Below are 14613 nucleotides of genomic sequence, written 5' to 3'. Positions count from 1 at the left end.
ACTTCACGAACTGTTTCATAAATAACTATTTTCATATATTAAAAAAAATGTTTCGACCCGGGTAGATATTATTCCAGATTTTCAGATTTCAGCACAGTGTTAGATGGTTGGGGCATATATGGAGAGCAGGTAGCGTAACAACTATAAACTCAATTTTACAATGGAAACCCGGAGTTAGAAGGAGACGCGGAGGAACTAGAATAAATGGTTACAGGAAGTAAAGGAAAATTTATATAGGGCAGGAATTAGAGACTAGCAGAAAAAGACAGAGGATAGAAAGAACTGGAGAAGCACAGTCAATAGTATCGAGTAGCAGACTGGGACTAATCTGCTCTAAAAAGATGGATCTAGATAGCTTTTTAGCAGCTCAACCCCACCTGGTGTATTTAGCCATTTAATTTTCTTATTACACATTATTATTGGTACATCAAAAATTAAAAGGACGGTGCCTGTAATAAAATCTAAAATTCAAAATTTAATCAAGAAAAATAATAAATATTAAAATTTCCTATAAGTTCAAATTTATTTATTAAAATTTTTGATATAATTTTCATAAATAAATTACTTACTAATAACACTTTTTTAATTAATTCCAAAAAATCCATTTTGCAGCAATAATAAAATATTAGTATTTGTAAAATAAATATCAATCATATCATAAATAATACAGGTTTACAAAAAAAAACTAAATTTCGGACTATTTGACGAAACCATGTTACAAGGGGGTTTTTGGGGTGGCTGATCACGAATCCGGGGTCCGCTCACCTCTTTCACGCCAGGTAAAGGTCATTTCAAGGTCAAATCAAGATAAATCGACAGTCGCTCTGAGAAAGTATATTAGGGCGTTTTTGGTGTCGCTGATGACGAATCATTAGTCCGCTGACCTCTATCACGTCTAGTTCAAGGTCAAATCAACATAAATCGACACAATCGCTCTGAAAATATAGGGGTTTTGGAGTCACTGATCATGAAAACTGCGGTCCGTTGAGCTCTACCACGTAAGGTAATGGTCATTTCAAGGCCAAATCAGGACAAGTCCACAAAACTGATTTGACCTTGAAATGACCTTTACCTGTCGCGGTTGAGCTCAACGGACCCCAGTTTTGTGATCAGCGACCCCAAAAACCCCCTAATATACTTTTTCAGAGCGATCGTGTCCATTTATCTTGATTTGACCTCGAAATGACCTTGAGCTAGACGTGATAGAGGTCAGCGGACACAAATTCGTCATCAGCGACCACAAAAACCCCCTAATATACTTTTTCAGAGCGACTGTCGGTTTATCTTGATTTGACCTTGAGATTACCATTACCTGACGTGATAGAGGTCAGCGGACCCCGGATTCGTGACCAGCGACCCCAAAAACCCCCTAGTCATATGGTTTCGTCAAATATTCCGAAATGTATTTTTTTTGTAAACCTGTTTAATCAAAAGAATATCAATCTTTTAATTTAAATAGACAACTTTAAAACATAGAACTGCATTCACAACTGTATTCACAGTAAAAGTTTCAAAAGATCACACATTACGCTTAAAGTAAGAGGTAAATCAGCAGACGAGTCGTTGTGACTTCCAAAATATGACAACACCGCTGGAAGTGACAACGCACCTTGAACTACCCTATATATGGAAGCCATAACGTATTCTGTACGCTTCGGTATATACGTATATATATACAAAATTTATTTTGGTAAATCCTTTCCCCTCAATAGGTAGACCCATTTTATAAGCCCCCCTTTTACCAAATACACAATTTTTAAAAAATAATTCCTAGTAGAAAAGGTGGAAGTCGGACAGCCTCTTCTGTATACCGGAAGTCACAACTTAACGTGCATCAATATATATATATATATATATATATATATATATATATATATATATATATATATATATATATATATATTACAAGTTATATATAACTCTATAAACACAATAACAGTGGTAGTGGGTGAAGTAAAAGTCAAACAGGACCAAAAAGCCGCTACCAAGCAAATATCCACTACACACTGCGCTAAGCAAAGGTATTAATCACAAAATCAAAATTAAATATCCGTTAGGATAGCACAAGTCCTTACAACTAAAAGTTAGTGATATTCCCTAAATTGAACTAGCCTAGAATGAAATACACGACAAGAACGCTACGGTTACCAAAATTTAAGTATTTCACCTTTAAGTACTTCACTCTTTATATCCTATTTAGGTAAACAAACCTACCAGACATATTCCCTATTTAAAACCCTCGACAAAATTTTACCCCCGATTCCTTATCAAATTTTAATCTACAATTATTTATAATTATTATTAAAAAAGACTTGATTTTATTTATTTAAACAAACTACTAAATATATTGAACCAAAAAAACAACGACCGAAAACCCTATCTATCACGAAAACTGTACTCTACTTTATCGTATGCATACAATAAGTTTACACTGTACGAAAATATATAATATGAACCGAAAGTATATAAAAAGGAAAAAAAAAATTAGCTTTTACAACAGCCCATTGTTATAAGGGGCAAATAGTCCTTTATGAAAAGTCCTTAGGAAGATCCTACATTCCTACAGGAGTCCTACAGTCCTCAGGAAAATCGTCATGGCACAAAAAAGCTAGTTGGCTGCTGTGGTGGGTTAAGTTCTACCGGAAAATCCTGGATGTTGTAAAAATCAGGTACATAATTAACGTAATAGAGTGACGTTACGTGACTAAATAACTAAGTTGCTAAAAAGTGACGAAATATAAAATAAAGTTTATTAAATTTAGTTATTATGTATTTCAATAACGGTAGCAGTACAGATTGAACAGGCCCAAACAAAACATTACATATTAGGTTAGGTATCTTATGTCATGTCAAAACTTTCTGAATCTAACTTCAATAAAGTCATGACAGGCTTGCGCGAAGATGGGCGTGACAGAAGGCTATATAAATAATTCTTGTTGAAACCTTTTTATATATAACCTTAAAAAAATAAAAGAAGAAGCCTAATGATATGGTATAAAATACATTGGAATTTAGATTTAGACATTAAAAAACATGACCTTCTGTTCTTTTGCAAATATTTAAAGGATAATATGAGCTACCTTGGATAAGCTAAGGATAATACCTTGAAATTTAAATCATTAATCAAAATTGATAACTACAGATAACGGACGGAATATGTACAATGGTGTATTGGATTTCACAACGAACAAATGAGAAATATATGTATTATGTACTTACTGAAACGAGTAGCACGTCGCACTGCCGGCAAATAAAATTCTTTTATATGAACAAGTCCCCAGATATATTTAAGTTTGATTTACTAGTTTTCCCACATGTATTCGGCTGATGTTCGATATCCTTTTAGTTAGATTTATTTCATTTTCAATCTAGTTTCAATTTCGTCACAAATACTGGCGACGTGATACTGGTGAAAGAGTCTGACCAACTGAACTCCTGCGCTTACACTTTTCGGGTCGCGCAAAGCAAGTCCGAGTGGCGACCTCTCTGTCGGTTGCACAGTCGCCATAGGCGGATCGAAAGCAAATTCCCGAAGGGTAACTGTTAATCGTTACAGTGTTACTCCCAAATAATCGAATTGGCCGACAATTTCAAAGTTATATTCTTTACTTGGGCTTTGTATCTTAAAGGACGGTCCCAGATGATTTTCATTTCCCTTCATCACCATATATTTCGTGATATTTATATATTTATTAAAGATACTTTATTTATAATAGTATACCTTAACTCTTTCTATGATTAATAATGATAGCATGATTAAAACAATGATTTTTAATTAAGTATTAAGTCCAACATTATTCAACTTATATTCTGCTAGCATTCATAGTTTGTTTGACGAAAATATTAAATGTTTACAATATGCAGATGATATCTGTATATACTCCACCCAAAAAACCTACGACGACTGTCTACGATCATTGAGGCATATAGTTGAAATTATTATACAATGGACAAATGAAAATAATATGAAAATGTCCACAGAAAAATCCAATATTATGTTTTTCACCAGGCATAGGTTGCGCGCACCGGGAAACGTAACCTCGAGTGGGCGTACTATACCAGTGGTGAATCAGTATAAGTATCTAGGGATAGTACTAGATAATAAACTTCTGTGGACTAAACATATTCAATACATCAAAGGTAAGTGTGAAAAAAAAATAAATATACTAAGGTGTATTACCAACAGAAAATGGGGTGCAGATCCCAAAACAGCTTTATTGTTCTACAATGCTTGTATTCGGTCAATCGTGGACTATGCGTGTTGGATATATGGATCAGCAAGCAATACGAACTTAAGAATTTTAGATCGGATACAATACAGATGCTTGAGAATAGGTTTAAGTGCAATGGTATCCACTCCAATAAACGTTATGCTAGCAGAGTGTAATGAAATCCCATTAAATTTACGTAGACAATTTTTAGCTCAAAAATACTGCATAAAGCTAAGAAACACTGAGTCAGACCTTTTAACAAATCTGGCTTTATTAAACATGGAAAACTTAACTAGTAAATATTGGAGAATAAAAAATTCACCACCACTAACAGATGCATTCATTGAAACCAGGAATTATACAGATTTACACAACAGTAAATTATCACCAATTTATAAATTTCCGTATAAAACTTTGATAAAAAACCCAGAATCATAATTCCTAAATATACAGAATCAAATCATTTAAATAATATTTTAGTAAAATCTATACTGAGCGACTTTGTGGATTACACAGTAATTTATACAGACGGTTCTAAAAATCAAACAGGAGTAGGATGTGCTATGTATGTGCAAAATACCCATCAACATAATAATTACAAATTATCTAGTATTAGTAGTATTTTTACAGCTGAGATTATAGCCATCGAAAAAGCTCTAGAATGGATCAAAGAGAATAATATTGAAAAAGCTGTGATAATAACAGACTCCAGATCTGCAATATATGCAATTGAAAATACTGATTTTAGTTCATGCAAATTAAAAATTTTATGTAATATAAAAAATAATTTGTCTAAAGTAGAAGTAGTATTTATATGGGCAAAAGGGCATGCCGGTATATTGGGTAATGAGAAAGTGGATGAGTTGGCCAAAGATGCAATAAAAAAAGGTGAGATACTAACTCACATCTTATCGACAGATGCAATAAATGACGTCAAAGTTAGAATAAATAAAATATGGAAAAAAGAATGGAAAAATATTACAAGCATGTCAAAAAATTTATATTTTCCTTTACATCAAGAACTTCCTCCGCCACCTGAATACATATTTAAATATAACCTGCCAAAGCAAGATATTTCTACTATCGTCAGATTAAAAACTCGACACGGGAAATATGAGGCACATCTGCACAAATTAGGAATAATTAATTCATCAGTCTGTTTTTGCGATAATGTTTCGATTAGAGATTTAAACCATATTTTCTTGGAATGCAAAATTAACGAGAGATATATTAATCAATTATATTACAATTTACGACAAACACAAGTTCATTTTACAATTAGTATAGAATATCTACTAAGTTGTCATAAAATGGAAATATTTAAATTACTCATAAACTACTTGAAAGAAACAAATATAGTCATTTAAGTAAAATAGGTATAAATATAACAAAACTAATAAATTGAGGTAAAAATAAAATAAAAATCTGTGGCTAACGGACTCGCATCCAAGCCATTTTTTCACACACAAACACACATGATTTAAAAAAAAATATTTTAAAAAAAATTGATTAAATAAATTAGACTGTTTATTAATTAATAAATGTCTAGACAAATTGACTATTTGTAATGGACAGAAAAATTACATACAAATTAAAAAAGAAAGATCCAAATATATTCCGTGGATCCCGAGTTATAGAAATTGATAGTAGTTTTAAGTTGCCTATTTTAGTTTTTGAACTCGTGCATTTGTCGTCTCCCAGCTCCCCCTTCACTTACCACGACTAGTCACCAATTGAACTACATTTTTAAAATTTTTTGTAAAATACCAGCATTTTGAATATGTTAAATGATTTTTTCTACGGACAATATTTTTAAAGTTATTCAAAATGTTTATAAACTACAAAATTTCAAAAATTTGACATTAGGATTTTTGACTATATTAGATAATTTTTTAGCTTTTTTTAGTACATTTTGATAATATCACTTTTTTGCCTTCATTTGGCATACGCAGAATTGCCGTATCCTAATTATTTTTGGTCTTATGTAATTGCAAAATAAAGGTTTCTGGGAAAAACAAATAGAATAACTTTTAAACTAATTAATGGATCCGTCCCAAATTTGAAGAGGTTGTTAAGTACCCCAATACCCAACTTTGGGTCAAACACCACAGTTCTAGGTTCTTAACTAGTTTTAGTAAATGTTATTAACAAATAACGATTTTAATTTATTTTGGAGTTTGCGTAGCAACAAATTAACTTTTTAACTTTCACAAATCGACATTTTGAAGGGTTGTCAATGTTATAAAAAATTAAATTTTGTAAGATGAAGTTTTCAATCCTCATAGCAACATTAATAATATTGAAAATATTATTAAAAGATTTTTTAAATTGAAAAACTTATTGGTAGATTTTCCTGGTGACACCTTCAAGGCTTCTAGAATTTGCAAGCCAAATGGATGCTGCAGTGAAGACAAAGGGAAGGAATTCTACACTATGCAATTCACATCCCCCGTCTGCAGCTTGGTGAAGTTCCAACGGAAAATGCACCTAGTTACTCTACGGAGTAATACGAATATAAAATAAAAATGTATACCATTTTTATTTAGTTACAATGCGAAGGCAAAACAATCTTACTTTTCAATTAGAATACGGAGTGCAATCCAGCTCTCTGAATCGCGATTTTCGATTCTTATTAGAATCTCATCGGAGAGAGCACAGGCTTGTTCTCCATATCCTAACTGACCAGTATCGAGAGCTTTTCCCACACATTGCAACTGAAACAAATAGGGTAGATGACTAGCGTCATCTGGCAATTGAAAGATGAAGTTTTTCAATCCTCATAGCAACATTTATAATATTGAAAATATTAAAAATATTACTAAAAGATTTTTTAAATTGAAAAACTTATTGATAAATTTTCCTGGTGACATCTCCAAGGCTTCTACTATTTGCAAGCCAAATGGATGCTGCAGTGAAGACAAAGGGAAGGAATTCGTCACTATACAATTCACACCCCATCTGCAGCTTGGAGTTACTTGTTCCGCTTGGTTCCAACGGAAAATGCACCTAGTTACTCTACGGAGTAATACGAATATAAAATAAAAACGTATACCATTTTTATTCAGTTGCAATGCGAAGGCAAAACAATCTTACTTTTCAATTAGAATACAGAGTGCAATCCAGCTCTCTGAATCGCGATTTTCGATTCTTATTAGAATCTCATCGGAGAGAGTGCAGGCTTGTTCTCCATATCCTAACTGACCAGCACCGAGAGCTTTTCCCACACATTGCAATTGAAACAAATAGAGTAGGTGACTAGCGTCATCTGGCAATTGAAAGATGAAGTAGCGTCATCTGGCAATTGAAAGATGAAGTAGCGTCATCTGGCAATTGAAAGATGAAGTTTTTCAATCCTCATAGCAACATTAATAATATTGAAAATATTAAAAATATTACTAATAAAATATTTTTTAAATTGAAAAACTTATTGGTAAATTTTCCTGGTGACACCTCCAAGGCTTCTACAATTTGCAAGCCAAATGGATGCTGCAGTGAAGACGAAGGGAAGGAATTCTACACTATGCAATTCACATCCCCGTCTGCAGCTTGGTAAAGTTCCAACGAAAAATGCACCTAGTTACCCTACAGAGTAATAAGAATATAAAATAAAAATGTATACCATTTTTATATTTTTTCAATTTAAAAAATCTTCTAGTAATATTTTTAATGTTTTCAATATTATTAATGTTGCTATGAGGATTGAAAAATTTCATCTTTCAATTGCCAGATGACGCTAGTCACCTATCCTATTTGTTTCAGTTGCAATGTGTGGGAAAAGCTCTCGGTGATGGTCAGTTAGGATATGGAGAAAAAGCCTGCACTCCCTCCGATGAGATTCCAACAAGAATCGAAAATCGCGATTCAGAGAGCTGGATTGCACTCCGTATGATAATTGAAAAGTAAGATTGTTTTGCCTTCGCATTGCAACTGGATAAAAATGGTATACATTTTTATTTTAAATTTTGTAATTTTATGTCAATTATTTAGCCTTTGAACGGGTGCAAAAAATCGAAAAAATCGCGATTTTTGCACTAAATTGTTAATAATTAAAAAATGGACGCGAACTCTAGGCAGGAAACAGGTAGGTTTTCTTCCTGTATGTCTACAATAACTAAAAAAGTAGTCAGCTGCCTGGATCTTTGAGTGTCCCGAACATGGTCTATTTCTAGCTTATTTTCCTGGAGTACTAATGAAAATAAAATAGGAGGCCCTTGATGTATGGATCTATCGACGAATATTGCAGATAAGTTGGATTGATCGGAGAAGAAATGAAATAGTGTTACACCGAGTGAAAAGAGCACATAAATAACAAACACAATCAAAATTTGAAAGTTACAATATTTCCGAAATGTAATGAGACATACAAAGAGGTATAACTTTCTACACCTCATAATAGAGGGGAAAATAACCCTTCCGCCTCTGCCGAAGAAGAACATCCTAGCTCCGAAATCTCCGAGCGGTGGAAGAGACTACTGCTATATGTTTCGAGCTTTCGGAAACAAATTTATTATTGTCAATATGATCGTCAACGTTCGATAATCGGACAGGGTACAGAAAGAACATTAGAAACACAAAAATTATTAAATAATAACAAAAATAAACATCAATCAGTTGTTATAAATATAAACGACTCGGCAGATCTCAGATATACGCATAGAACAATAAATAATCGTAGAATAGAATTATTAAATATTTAATTTAAAATAATTCCATAATGTTAATAAGTTCAATAATTATTATAGTTGGTATATTTAAATTTGTTTTAAAATATAGTTTTAGGCGAGGCTATAAACTGTAGGTACTAAAAATTTCTTACAAATTTCTATAATAATTTAATCTGTCTTTAGGAAGTCTTTAAAATTAGAAACGGTTTTTAAACCTATGCAAAATCTTGCGTATTAATTTGTTAAGTTCGTATCTAATCCTTGTCACTTGAAAACACGCATTTCGCCAAGAAATATAAGTCATCACTTTACTTAATTTTTGGTGCCAGCGAAAGTAAACCAACAAAATAAAAATGTATTCGATACAATTATAAATTGGCTGTATACTAGACCTACTAACATACTTTGCTTATAGGCACATGCGAATAAAATATTGCATCAAGAGCAAATTCAAAAATAGTCAGCCTGAAAAATTCTCTTTGTTCACATATTAAATTTGAAAATAGAATCTGGATGTTACTACTCAACTTAGTGTTTGTTTATTTTCAGTATGTGAAAAGGAAAGTCTGGAAAATACATTAAAATATGTGGCAATATTTTGTTCTATTTAAAAATTGTTTTGATTATGGGTCAAGTATAATGCAAAACTATTTTAAATGTCATGACCTTGTCAGTTTTCTTAGCTTGCTATATTTTATTATTGGTTATTGGTTAACGAAGAAATCCTCAACCCGTGATAATTTCCTTTTAATATTTTATCGTTTTAGGGTTCCATCAAGCAAAAATCATATTTAAAATTATTTCCGCCCTCCCTCGCCCATATACTGTCCAATGTGAAGCACCTAAAACTTGTGAATATTTAAACTTACATAACATAATAATAATTCACTTGAATACAGTCCCTGATTGATTATTTTATTCATAGGAGATTCTGATCAATAGAAAGCTACAGAAATAAAAACTAAAGTGATTATTTTTTAATGATTTTAACTTCCAATCGTATAGTAAGATTTTTGATCACGTGTTTAATTCTGTCCAATCAGATTATTATTTCATCGGTAATTTTCTACTGTAGAAAATTACAGTGATTATTTCATTCATAGGAGATTCTGACCAATAGAAGGCTACAAAAATCTGAATTAAATCGATAATTTTTGATAGTCTCCCGTCGTTAAGTATATTACGTCAGATGCCCTTCGTTGCTACGAAAAAATATATTCAGTGACATTAATGACAATTAATATTTTAAACATTTAAAAATATTTATAAAAATTGTGTGTTTAATGGTACTTACATAAATAAATTACAATAAAATTTTGGTTTTGAACAGTTTTATTCATGAAATAATCGCAACAAATTGCACTCGACCTCTTAAATTAATATAGAATTTTTGCTCCGGTGACACTTTGACATAATTTCACTCGGGAAAAATTTAATAATTTCAGAGCTCTTATGCAATTACTACTGATTATTTCATTCATACGAGATTCTGACCAATAGAAAGCTACAGAAATCTGAATTAAATTGATAATTTTTGATAATCTCCCGTCGTTAAGTATATTACGTCAGATGCCCTTCGTTGCTACGAAAAAATAAATTCAGTGACATTAATGACAATTAATGTTTTAAAAATTATAAAAGTGATGACTTTCAATCGTCAAATATTTATAAAAACTGTGTGTTTAATGGTACTTACATAAATAAATTACAATAAAATTGTGGTTTTGAACAGTTTTATTCATGAAATAATCGCAACAAATTGCACTCGACCTCTGACATTAATATAGAATTTTTGCTCTCGTGACACTTTGACATAATTTCACTCGCCTTCGGCTCGTGAAATTAAAACTGTCAAAGGGTCACTCGGGAAAAATTCAATAATTTCAGAGCTCTTGTGCAATTACTACTGAGAATTTTTTTAAGTAGATTGTTTCTGTTTAATTGCAACCAGCTTTTTAATTTTGACAACTGTCACATTTAAGGAAATATCCATAATATACTTTTAGTTCTGCATCAAATTTTCACGAGGAGAACATAAAAATAGGCAAATTTAAGCGCTCGATTTACTTCGGTAAGATTAGTTCATGAATAAAACTGTATTTTTATAAATAAATTACCTAACATTTTATTAATATCGTAATCTAAATATTTGCTAAACTGTACTTTTCACTTTGACAAGTTGAAAAATGTGTGTCACCTTGATTGGGATCAATGTCACTGACTGTTTTTATATAAAGACTTGAATTTTATATGTAAGTAATAAAAAATAATCTTACGAATATCACACCACAGTAAGAATAAATAAGAAAATAATGCTTAATTTTTCTCAAATTTTTTGTCATTGGGCAATAGCCACTCGAGCCCTGCCCTGCGGGCTCTCGTGTCTATTGCCAGACAACAAATTTTCGAAAAACTGTCGCATTATTGTCAATTTATTCTCAATCTCTTGCGATATTATACCTGATAATTTTTGATTGTTTCATTCATAGAAGATGGCGACCAATAGAAAGCTACAGAAATAAACATTAAAGTGATAATATTTTTGATAATATCCTGTCGTCAAGTATATTACGTCAGATGCCCTTCGTTGCTACGAAAAAATACATTCAGTGACAATAATGACAATTAATGTTTTAAAAGTTATGAAAGTGATGACTTTCAACCGTCAAATATTTATAACAACTGTGTGTTTAATTGTATTTATATAAATAAATTACAATAACATTTTGGTTTTGAACAGTTTTATTCATGAAATAATCGCAGCAAATTGCACTTGATCTCTAAAATTATTATTAAATTGTTGCCCTCGTGACACTTTGACATAATTTCATTTCTTTTTGGGTCGTGAAATTCAAACTGTCAAAGTTTCACTTGGGAGAAATTGGATAATTTTAGAGCTCTTGTGCAATTACTACTGATAATATCCCGTCGTCAAGTATATTATGTCAATGTCAGATGACCTTCGTTGCTACGAAAAAATACATTCAGTGACATAATGACAATTACTGTTTTAAAAGTTATAAAAGTGATGACTTTCAACCGTCAAATATTTATAATAACTGTGTGTTTAACTGTAGTAATTTGTACTTACATAAATAATTTACAATAAAATTTTGGTTTGAACAGTTTTATTCATGAAATAATCGCAGCAAATTGCACTCGATCTCTAAATTATTATCGAATTGTTTCCCTCGTGCCACTTTGACATAATTTAACTCCCCTTCGTGTCGTGAAATTAAAACTGTCAAAGTGTCACTCGGGAAAAATTCGATAATTTAGAGCTCTTGTGCAATTACTACTGACCATCTATGAATTTTAAAAAAAATCAACTATTCCACTAAGTACATTTTGTTTAAAAATGATTTTTAAATTTAATATTGTGATGTAATGTTAATGTTATACATTAACTATAGTATATTTAATAATAAAGAGCATTAAAATATTTCACCATATTACATATTTATTTATTTTATAATATTTTGTTGAATTCCTGACCTTAAACGCATAGAAAATATTTAGAGCTTTTAAAACCAGATATTTAAAGTGAAAAGGTCACAAACAAAATTGTTTTCATTGAAGAACTAATATATCATTGGAACCACAATGAAAAGTTGAAGCAAAGTGAATTTAACTGCATTCAAAGTATGCCAAGAAGGTAATCAAAGTTAAAGGGGGCTCAACAAAATATTAAAAAATATATAAATATGGGATATTTTCAAATGCTTTATTGCTTTATTAATATATTTAATAATAAACAGCTATAAAACATTTGAAAATATCACATATTTATATTTTTTTAATATTTTGTTGAGCCCCTTTTAACTTTGATTACCGCTAGTACCCCTCTTGGCATACTTTGAATGCAGTTAAATTCAAGTTGCTTTAATTTGTCATTGTGGTTCCAAAATGATTATTAGTTCTTTAATCAAAATAAGTTTGTTGGTGACATTTTCACTGAAAATTTCTAATTTTAAAAGCTCCCAAATATTTTCTATGGGATTAACATAGGATTACATAGGCCAAATACCAATTGATTTCGTAACGCTTTCTTTTGGTAGTCACCAAAGTTACACGTAATTGACAATCTTTGTAGAACTGTCAAGTAATCTTTTATACTTTCCCCCTTATGTTGTTTTCTCTGTAGGAAACGAAAAATCTCTGCTATTTCTAGAGGCTCTGGGTTGTAATGATCTTTCATGATATTTACTAATTCATCATAAGATTTCGTATCAGGTGTTTGGGGAGATAACTTATCACAGAGTATATCATAAGCTTCTGGTCGCATGTAATATAATAAGTAAGCTGCTTAATATGATTCTATTGAAAATACGGTCTGTACTGTATGATGGACCGTCTCAGCTACTGCACCTGCACTTTGATTTGGGGTTGCTGGCACGTCTTTAGTGTTCTGCATCTTCTCACGTTGTTCCGCACTTGAGGATTAATTTATAACAAAAATATGTAACTGCAATTTGCTCCGTTCTCGTCGCCAACTGTTATATTCGTATGTACTTCCTATATTGTAAATATAGTGGTCGATGCTTTTGGAAATAAATTCCTAATTCGTAATTTATACTTTATTCCGTAATGTAATGTAAAGTACATAAATTGTATAATATGCATGACACTACCTCGACAAGTGACAAAATGTCAGCAAGTGACAATATGTCAGCGAGTGACATTTTCAGTTCCGTATATATAATCGTATATAAAATGCATCTGATAAACTTTATTATTTATTAATGTAACTGCTGCTCCTGGGTTAACCTCAATATTTAAATTTATAGTATTTACCTGTAATTTAATGATAAATTTTTCCCTGCATTGAGACTGTTGACTTGAAATGAGTAAAATTTCATCCAATTGACCTTCTACCTCATTTACCTAACTAGTATCATTCCTCTTCATGCAGAACTTGCTCAAATGTCCCTTCCTCTTACATTTATGGCATTGTAAATCTTTTTTTCTGGACATTTATTTGCTAAGTGTTGCTCCGACCCACACCTAAAACAATTTAAATTTTTATTAACATAATCTCTACTATTCGACACATTTCTTGGTGTTGTATTAGCTGATTTTTCAGTCTTGTTTACCACACTTAGTTTATTCTTGAATTTATTCTATTTAATAATAAACAGCAATAAAATATTTGAACATATTACATATTTATAGATTTTTTTAATATTCTGTTAAATTCATGACCTTAAAGCATAGAAAATATTTTGGAGCTTTTAAAACCAGACATTTCCAGTGAAAAGGTCACAAACAAAATTGTTTTGATTAAAGAACTAATATTTCATTGGAGCCACAATGACAAATTGAAGCAAAGTGAATTTAACTGCATTCAAAATATGCCAAGAAGGTAATCAAAGTTAAAGCGGACTTAACAAAATATTAAAAAACATATAAATATGGGATATTTTCAAATGATTTATTGCTTTATTAATATATTAATAATAAACATATGTAAAACATTTGAATATATCACATATTTATATTTTTTTTTTAATTTTGTTGAGCCCCCTTTAACTTTGATTACCGCTAGTACCCGTCTTGGCATATTTTGAATGCAGTTAAATTCACGTTGCTTCAATATGTCATTGTGGTTCCAAAATGATTATTAGTTCTTTAATCCATATAAGTTTGTTGGTGACCTTTTCACTGAAAATTTCTAATTTTAAAAGCTTCCAAATACTTTCTATGGAATTAAGGTCAGGAATTCAATAATATATAAAAAA

General features: G+C 31.1%; 1 protein-coding gene and 1 long non-coding RNA gene across 2 annotated transcripts in view; one reads left to right on the top strand and one right to left on the bottom strand.

Moving 5' to 3' along the window:
• The window catches only part of LOC126888385 (uncharacterized), a 30684-nt gene extending 27272 nt beyond the window's left edge, over window positions 1–3412 (bottom strand). The window contains exon 1 of the long non-coding RNA XR_007699533.1: window positions 3220–3412. This is a non-coding gene — a long non-coding RNA (uncharacterized LOC126888385). The remainder of the gene's footprint in view (window positions 1–3219) is intronic.
• Window positions 1–14613, top strand: part of LOC114342542 (ras-related and estrogen-regulated growth inhibitor) — a 603448-nt gene that overhangs the window by 181631 nt on the left and 407204 nt on the right. The gene's annotated exons all lie outside the window — the stretch shown is intronic.

The sequence above is a fragment of the Diabrotica virgifera genome, chromosome 7 (genome assembly GCF_917563875.1).
Source record: "Diabrotica virgifera virgifera chromosome 7, PGI_DIABVI_V3a".
Classification (NCBI taxonomy): Eukaryota; Metazoa; Arthropoda; class Insecta; order Coleoptera; family Chrysomelidae; genus Diabrotica; species Diabrotica virgifera.
The sequence above is the reverse complement of the archived record's forward strand: the minus strand, read 5'-3'. Positions and strand labels throughout refer to the sequence as shown.